General features: G+C 41.3%; 1 long non-coding RNA gene across 1 annotated transcript in view; it reads left to right on the forward strand.

Annotated features, from left to right (window-relative positions):
* The first annotated feature begins 2,334 nt into the window (after nucleotides 1-2,334).
* The window catches only part of LOC103374367 (uncharacterized), an 18,206-nt gene continuing 10,887 nt past the window's right edge, over nucleotides 2,335-9,653 (forward strand). The window contains exon 1 of the long non-coding RNA XR_521121.1: nucleotides 2,335-2,346. This is a non-coding gene — a long non-coding RNA (uncharacterized LOC103374367). The remainder of the gene's footprint in view (nucleotides 2,347-9,653) is intronic.

The following is a 9,653-nucleotide window of genomic DNA, read 5'->3' on the forward strand; positions in this document are numbered from 1 at the left end:
GTTCAGACAGGTTAGCCGGGCAGATGTAAGATAACACTGCTTTTAATTTACACAACACTGACCAACTAATTAAAAACATAATCATAAAAGAATCAAACAAACATTTTTATTTGCCTGGCAGAGCTTTTTTTCTGCAAAAATGCTCAGGGCTTTATCATACATGGCATCTTAATTTTGTCTTTCTTCAAACCTCAGAATGCAACGTGTTGATGGTCTTCTGTTCTGACTTAGAGAAGAAGCTTAATATCTTATTTCTAGTGTTCAACTGAGCAAAAAGAAAAAAAAGAAAAAAAATGGAGCTGTTCAAATAACACAATACCACAGATGACAAGTGAGAGATGAGAACAGGCTGTTGACTGCCGGACACACTTGTTGCTGAGCTGGGATTTCTAGTCTGTGACCAACTATCATCTCTAATAAAACTGCACTTAGTTGTTTTATGACATCTGTTCTGTTGTAGAAATGCTGTTTCATGGAACAACAAATATCGATTCCCCTATGTGAAAAAGAATTTAATAAAACATTACAATTTGAATGTCACACAAAACTAAAACACATAAAGGGAGAGTGAAAATATAACGAGTTCATTTATCTGCTCTGACTTTGAACTCTGACAATGAAAAAATGGTTCTAGAAGCTGTAGATTGTGTCGTATACTGGCTTCGACGTTCCTGATTGTGTTGTGATGTTAGCAGTCAAGGAGGTTTTAATTATGCTGCTTCTCTGGCTCAGAGCTGATTTCCGTGGCTCACCTCAGAGACAGTGGTGCTGTAGAGCTCCTTGGTGAACACCGGGGCGTTGTCGTTGATATTGTTGACTTTCAGCGTCCGACTGTTGTTGTACTGAAACATTTTGTTTTGTGACGTTACTGCAAAGATTCTTAAATTTTGTACTGAGACGTTGGAATTGCACTTACCTTAAAAATATCATCACACATGATAGAATAGTACAAGGTGCCAGCACTCTGTAAGACACGAACACAGCAGACTTTAGTTCCTTGGCAGCAACATACAGGACAACTGAACCTGTGTTAAAAGCAGATAAAGTTAAAAATGTCTTCTTTTTCTCTCCACTCCAGCCCAGTGACAACCCAAAGAGGGAATTAAAAAGACTGCAACACTAAGTCAGACTGCTGGAACCTCACATTAGTATTGTTAGAAGCATAAGAATGATAACTGCAAACAATAGCAGCGCCCATGCTGAGACCATCACTTACGCTGGTGTGGCACAAAAACTGATGTCTCATGATGTTTTTTTCTTTTCTGCATGGCAAATAATTGTAGACTAAATAGCCTGCAATGATAACTACTACTTTCCCAAAAAGCTTTGTTTTTTGAAGTCATTCTTTGCTATCATTTGCTTTTGCAGCCCACACTGGGGCTTTTGTACAAGAGCTACGATTAAATTGACAGCTAAACCCAACTCATACATACTTTAACCCATGAAAATATGGCCACTCCTTAGCTCAGTGCCCTGCTTTCAATGTATACATGTTTATATATAGTCGTCCTCAAATGTATTCATACCCTTCCAGTCACTCAAATAACTAGAAACTGAAAAAAGTAATAACAAATAAAAATGTTTGAATATTCGAACATAGTGAACCTGTCCTTTAGTGCAACAACCACGTCTGTTAAGTCTGGTGAAGTTTGGAGTTTTAAAGAGTTGCTATTATGCAAATTAGTGTTGACTCTTAATATTTAACCAAGACCATTTTCCTAAACCAACCAAGTTTAACCATAGAGACCAGAAGTCACTGTATTGTAAGAGGAGATACTTTTGGCTGAACTAATGAAACATGTCGTCGCTGAATGTTTGGCAGTTTCCACATTTGACAGTTGTGGTGACTGACAACATTTCCTTCTTGTGTTGATGTAATCTAGTCAGCAAAATGCATTTGCTGCTGCACATTAGCAGCTTATTATGTTTAATTTGTAGGAGACAAGGTTGCTCAAAGGTGAGTCGGTGGTTAGCACCGTCGCCTCGCAGCTAGAAGGTCGCCGGTTTGCGTCCCAGTGAGGACACCCGGGATCTTTCTGCGTGGAGTCTCCATGTTCTCCCCGTGCGGCGTGGGTTCTCTCCGGGTTCTCCGGCTTCCTCCCACAGTCCAGAAACATGCTGAGGTTAATTGGTGATTCTAAATTGTCCGTAGGTGTGAATGTGAGTGTGCTTGGTTGTCTGTCTCTAAGTGTAGCCCTGTGATAGACTGGTTACCTGTCCAGGTGAACCTGCCTTCACCCTGAGTCAGCTGGGATAGACTCCAGCCCCCCATGTGACCCTAGTGAGGATTAAGGTGTAGAGATGATGAATGGGTGGATAGACGCTCAAACTCACATCAGTCAGTGTGTCTGCATCCAGCGGTTTCCTGGTGCGAACTGTTGCGGTGGTGTCTCCAAGCGTGAAGTGCAGTTCCAGATAGTCAAGGTGAGGAGGAAAGAGGTAGTCCACAAGCTTCACGTTGCTTCCTGCCACGATGCCGGTCACCAGCTCCACATCCCCTGTAGCATCAGGGGAGGATTGTGAGGAGGACAATATCAACATACCTACACACAGCACTCATGCAACAAAACTTGTCCCTGTGTACCGTCACTACCTCAGAAGTCATTGATGAGATTTTCATGAACTTTAAATTCAAAATGATTCCGACTCTTCATGCAGGGATGTCACATTATGTGTAAAATGTGTGATTAAGTGCAAGATCGATGTACAACAACAACAACTAACAACTGCTGTCTGATAGGTGACATGACAGTCTAATTTTACGTTCCGCAAATCTAAAGCAATGAATAACACCTTACCTGAATATCCTTCATCCACTGCACCCACATGTTGAATCCCACTGGCCCCAGCACAGTTTATGGCTGAAGTACCTTCAGCAACAGAAACAACACGAGTTACAACAGACGAGACAGAATATTGTAGAATATATACGTTACATATATTAGCAGATTACCAAAATTACATAAAACCACTGTCTATCACAGCACACAGCTGTCTGGGCGAGCAGAATGCTTCAGTTTTCTGTGCCCAGCTTTCAAGACATCTCCTGAGATTTCTGCTTCCACAAGAATACAATGAGGGTTTACAGGAATCAAAGTGAGGTGCTCAGAGCATTCCTAAATTTAAATCTGACTGCAACATTTTTTCCTGAAACAGGGCCCAGATTACTACAGATAATCCTCAAGCCTTGCTCAGTTTCTGTGGGACTACACAGTATACAAAGGAATTATCTGCATGAAAAACATGTGGAAAAAGTTAATCTGTACGTAACAACCAGGAACAATCAATTTTACCTTTTGATTAACTGTAACAGCTTCAGCAGGTAATGTTCTCTTATTTACCCGACAGAATAAAAGGCAGACAGTCCTACTCAGGGAAAAACCAGCAACGTCTGTGTTCTTCAGAGTGTAAGCACCTCTCAAACACAATTTGTGTAGAAGAAGTCATGGTGCCACTAGAGGAATGGTCAGGGGATCACAGAAGTCAGTAAGTTTTATTCTCGGGTGACCATGACTGTGAAGACTCTCAGTCATCCAGGTCTTGGTTGTTCTTGTGGATTAATCATAGCAGCTGGTCTTGCTTGAGTTCCTTGAAGACGTTCCACCTCTCATCCAAGAGGCTTCATCAGTTCTGATTGACTAGTCGGGAGTTCCAGATACTTACGTTCTTGAGGAGCCATGAACACCTGAGTTTCGGTATCAATTGGGGGTTTGTTGCTTCTCCCCCTCGTTGTGTGAGTCAACATAACGAGTTTCCCCAGTTGAAACTGAAACTCAGGTGTTGATGGCTCCTTAAGGATATCAGTATCTGGAACTCCCAACTAGTCAACAGAACTGATGAAGCCTCTTGGATGAGAGGTGGAACGTCTTCAAGGAACTCAAGCAAGTCCAGTTCCTCGGTTGACCGTGAATGTCTGCACACAATTCCATGACAGTTCATAGTGTGATCTAGACTGACAGTGGGCAAACAGACGAACGCTTTCCGCCTTTCCTGTTAGCACGGTGCCAGCATGACTAAAAATGTACAAACACAACAAGAACTGTTTTGCTGTTGTTGCCCTGAACGTCGCAAATTCAACCAAACCCTGAACAAAGGTCAGTCATTCTTCACTGTGCGATAGAAGCATTTCTGTTTATACATCAAGTGCAATACTCCTGAAACATCTTGAACGCAATATCCTGGTTGCTTTTTATTTATATTCATATTTTTCATTCTATATTCTATTTTTTTTCTCCTACTAGTTCTCTGACGAACAACCCTCTCTCTGTGCCGGACATACTGTTTCACATTTAGACATCCTAGCTCAGAAGAAAAGTGCATTTCCTTAAGTGTTGAACTGCTCCTCTGAAAATTTTGATAATTTCATATTTTGAATTCAAGTTTTTAGTTGGCTTCCTACAACATACAAACAAACATTCAATGCAGACAAGTGAAAACCTGATTCTCCAAGTCTCTGTAACCCTACTGGAGGGATGGAACCGTTCGTCTTAAAGATATTTCCTAACTTGGGGTTTGGTGATGGTGATGTAGAGCCCTGTCTAATACAGCTGTGTTGGGATCTGGCAGTTTGAGTTTCAGGAGCTGAACATCCTTTAGCGATTTGACCTCACATTAACCTCCTTCTCTATTTCTCTGGAAATCTAACGTTTGAAATTAAGCAGAAGTAAAATATTTCGGGTAAAAATTAGACAAGAGGTTGGCAAAAGATGGGTTTATTTTGATTGAAATAGGGCCAGCCTTAATTTAGCAGTTAGGAAAAGGTTTTTGAGGCTACATGGTTCAGTGTTTTAGGCTATGGGGACTATGAGGACCTCTAGACTTCACTGCCTAGACTCTGTGTGTCAAAGCTCTGGAGCTCTGAATGTTGGATATATCCAACTCGTTGTCCAGCAAACATCACTGTGTATTTTATAATCTGGTTTACCCTATTAAGCAGCACTGGTCTATGTTTTATTTACAAAGCAACAGCAGATAAACTCCATTCTTACTCATTTTCCACCAGACACACGTTTGAAATGCACAGATCTGACAACAAAACGGACAAAATACAGAATATATTGACTGTATATTCTAGCGTTTTTTCTATTCAAGATGAAACTGTCCTCAGTCTAATTCTGTTGCTGCTGTGCATCAACATATTTACCATCAAAGCTTAGTTCATTATTGTTCATTACCTCGTCTTATCTGCACTGAACTTTGATACACGGAAACTCAAATCTTTAGGGCTGGAAACTTAAGCCTGATCAACAAGATATGACACCAATGTTGTTTAGCCTTAGCAACCACAAAACAGATAAACTAGGCAGCCATCTTTACTTGGGAAGGATTTATAGACAGTTTGAAGCTACATTCGCTCCAAGAAAAGGCGTCACCTGTAGATCACAAACACTTGATGTAGTTCTGTTAGATTTAGAAACAAAAAACATGTCAGTACTGATGCAAAAAGCATTACAATAATCATCATTTCTGTAGTAATCCAGGGCACAAACTGAGCACAGACCACGTAATCCTGATTCTTCCCACCGTGTATGATTTTAAATAAAATCTGTGTCCATTTTTAAGCTCACAGAAATCCATCCGTTCGGTCTGCACTCACCTATCGGACTTCCAGTGATGACATGCCCACTAATGCACAGGCCGAGGATCAGACAAGTCCAAATCAAACCACCGGAGCCCATATTGGCTCAGTTGTGTCTCCACCGAACCTGGAAACCGACACTGAGCGGATTACCTGAAACACAGGTGTGTTAGTGTCTACGGTTACTCCGCCCTTCTTCCCAGCAATCGTGCTTTATTGCAGGCTGTAAAGTGTTTTGCTGATATCAAAGAGCAGACCATGTCTAAGTTTCATTTCCCTTAAAACAATCTTTTACCTGGAGGAGCTGTTAGGACTAAATGTACCATCTAATAAAACCTCATTTTAGACACACATTTTAGATTTCACAAGTAAATTTTGATCTTGTTCACACTTTCATGTGAATTTTACTGTTTTTTTTTCCTTCTGTAGATTGTCAAATCTTTGCAGAGGGTTGTAAAAGTATTATGTTCTCTTTGAAAACAGATTTTTCCTGTTTGAGGAACAAACTTTGAGAGGATCATGTGATGAACAGACAAAGCTGATACTAAATAATGCAATAAAGGCACAATAAACAGCGCACTTTTGGGTAAGTTTCCGTGTCTTTCAAGCATTATTGTGCCTTTTAAATATAGCACACAGTAACCAGCCACATAACAAGCTGTGTTTTTCCACGAAGCGGCACGAACCAAGATGAGCAGCGTTGCTCTGCTATTGGCGGTACTGGCTTTCATTTAACCGTGTTAGACTACAGAGGCGCAGGTGGACAGAGCGGTTATTTTCTGGTTTACCTTATTAAGCAGCACTGGTCTATGTTTTATTTACAAAGCAACAGCAGATAAACTCCATTCTTACTCATTTTCCAACAACTGTTATGACTTTCTATAAAATGACTGTGGCAGTGAATTTATTCCCATTTCAGATTATAAACCGTAGATGGGTGGAAACATACCTGTTATGTAAAAGGATGCTGTAAACAGCCCTGCTGCTACTGTACAGCTCTTTCAGGTTTTATTTATTACTTCTCTGTGCGGCCAGCAGGGACAGTTGTTGACTTTTGGCAAATATTAATAGAGATAAGATAAGATTTTTATGCCAGTTTGCAAATCTGCTGTAATGACCTTTATGACAATGGATTACAATCTAACAAGACTTCTCACATCGAGTTTTACGAGTGTATTCGTTATAACAAGTTTATTATTGTTATTATTATTATTATGTATTTAAGTTTATAGTAGGTGTGTGAATGATCACTGATCAGTATTATTAATGGAGGGCCCCAAAAATCATGCTTTGCTTTGGACCCCTTGGAGGCTTGGGCCGGCACTGGTACCATCAACCATGGTTGTGCTGGACAACATTGAGAGGTTTGCTGCTTTGTATTTGCTGTGGAAGGCCCAAAAACAACAGAGATCCAGACGCTGCCGTGTCCGGGTCCATCGGATCCTCCAGGGACACACACAGCTCGGGGAATTCCGGCCACTTCCAGCGCCATTTTCGGCTGACCCAGTTTGACGACATGTCGGAGAGGATCGGCACCAGGATATTCCTCCAGGCGCTCTATCCCAGCTGCTGAGCGCCTGTCCATCCATCTCCGCTGAGTAAACCAATATTCATGGTGTAGTTGCAAAAAAATTAAATAAAAAACCAGGTAAACTACATTTGCATGAACCCGTGCACTTGGGCCTCAATGCAGTGATTTAATTAATAAAATCACGAACCAACTTTTCAGCAGCAAGCTGTCTCAATACACTTTAAATGTTTGTTTTTGGTTTGGCAATAAAACCGATTTTAAAAAAAAGTATATATCTGCTTGTCTTGTTCTGCCTTTCAAAGCGGATTGTTACGTATTGTTTTACCCTCAACAATAAAATAAACGGATGGGAAATCAGCACAGATAAATCATCATGCATCATCGTACCTGAACTTCAATGCAAACCAAATATCTACCTCATGACGAAGAAAAGAAAGCACCACCTTTAGTTTAAATGAGTCTGACTTTGGTCCCTTTTGAATAATAATCATATTCATTTACAAAAAAAAATTAAAAAAGTACACACGAACAACAAATATACAACTATACACACAAACATAAACTATTTACAAACAGGATTAAAAAGGAGCCTGGAGTGAAGGGAAGAGTGAGGGACAAGGAGAGGAGGAAGGAGAGATGAAGCCTGGTTCGTTCCCTGCAGAGATAGTTACCCCAGTTTAAACAAAAAAAAAAAAAAAGTACTTGGTGGGTTCCAATGTTTCAGTGCTAGATTCATTAACTAACTTATTTGAAAATTGCCAAACTTCTTTGTCTGAGGCGGCAATCTGCAGGGAAGGAAGCAGACCACTGAGGAGCAGTGGGTCCTCAGAGGGGGGAGCTGGAGCTGAAGGTTCTGCAGAGCCTCAAGCAGCAGCTTCTCCCTGGACCTCCTCCTCGGGGTCACTGTATACAATATAAACAAGATATTCTGAGATGCTACAGCATTTTACTCAATACTTTGTAAAACTAATCAAGGAACACACAAGAGTATAAAATGAAAGGCAATGAACACAGTACAATGGAAAAGCATACATGCAGAAATTATAATAAAATATTCACATTCAAAAAGCTGGAATCACATAATTTCCTCCTTTTAGAAACTGCTCTAATTCATTGTGAAAATATTTAGCGATCAATGTTGTAATTGATAAATAACCTTGCAGCTCTTGTCATGTACATACCTCTGGGTACAGCAGCCAATGTGGAGCAGAAGCAGCAGCAGGTTCTGGCAGCCAGAGGTGGATCGCTGCCTTCACCATCAGATGGGACCAGGATGTTCTGCAGTGATTACATATAAACGCATCCATGTTAATACAGGGTGGTCTCAGAGGCGAGCTGTCAGCGCTAAGTGACGGCTGGAGACGTGTCGGCTGCAGTTCAAAATTTACTCCGAGTGTGGACCGATAATGTCTGGACGGGAATACCTGATGGAGTCTGCCAGAGATATCTGGCGGCTGCTGGGCTTCGGAGGCGGTGAGTCAGTCCGCAGTCAGCCGCTACCAAGTTCAGGGTTTTCAATAGCAATTGCAATAGCAGCGTTAGCAGCTAAGATGCTAACGCTACTATTCGTTAGAAGCTAAGATGCTAACGCTACTTTTCGTTAGAAGCTAAGATGCTAACGCTACTTTTCGTTAGAAGCGAAGACGACGGTAGAGAAACTACATCGACGCTCGGTTAAATATTTGCCCGAATACATGTAAGTTAGCCAGGTACAATCAACGTAGAGAAATTATAATTTTCCCGCAACATACCCTCAAAAACAACGTAACGGCCCAATTTGCAGCGTCATTTTTTCAGGCAGCAGCGTAACGGCCGTTGCTCTGTTACAAGGCTGGAGAGAACCCTGAGTCTCGTTTGTAACTTCAAATGTCAGTTACTTTAATGTCATTTACATTTTGTGGCTTTTTATAATTAGTGAATCTTGTCTAATTAGCTGGTCAATGTTAGAAATGTTAATTTATAGTGTTAATTTTGCTGTCTTTTTTTCTGGGCTAGTGGGAGCATAAAGGATAAGAGAAGTCAGGGCTTGTTGAATGTTGTGCATGTTCCGACCACTTGTGGCCATAACGCACACAGTACTTGACTGCTGATGCCGGTTTGGTTCGCGGTCACACTTCCGTTTCCACCATCGGCGGCGGGGGAGTGGCAGATACGCTCCACATGTTTACTTCCGTAAACACTGAGCACGCTCGCTGCGTGTGACGTCGTCGTGTCTTCTTCTGCGCATGCGGGACACTTTTGGGTCGTATGAAGTTCACACAGTAGATGAAATGAATGAAAAATACTTTATTTGTCCCAGAAGGGAAATTCAATAAATTTATAAAATAGATCACATACAAGTCGCATTTAACTGGAAATGTGAAGGAACTCGCGAAAATATCATCCATCCATCCATTATCTATACGCCGCTTAATCCTCACTAGGGTCGCGGGGGGGCTGGAGTCTATTCCAGCCGACTTAGGGCGAAGGCAGGGGACACCCTGGACAGGTAACCAGTCTATCACAGACAACCAAGCACACTCACATTCACACCTACAGACAATT

Source organism: Stegastes partitus, unplaced genomic scaffold (genome assembly GCF_000690725.1).
Source record: "Stegastes partitus isolate 25-593 unplaced genomic scaffold, Stegastes_partitus-1.0.2 Scaffold2224, whole genome shotgun sequence".
NCBI classification, from domain to species: domain Eukaryota; kingdom Metazoa; phylum Chordata; class Actinopteri; family Pomacentridae; genus Stegastes; species Stegastes partitus.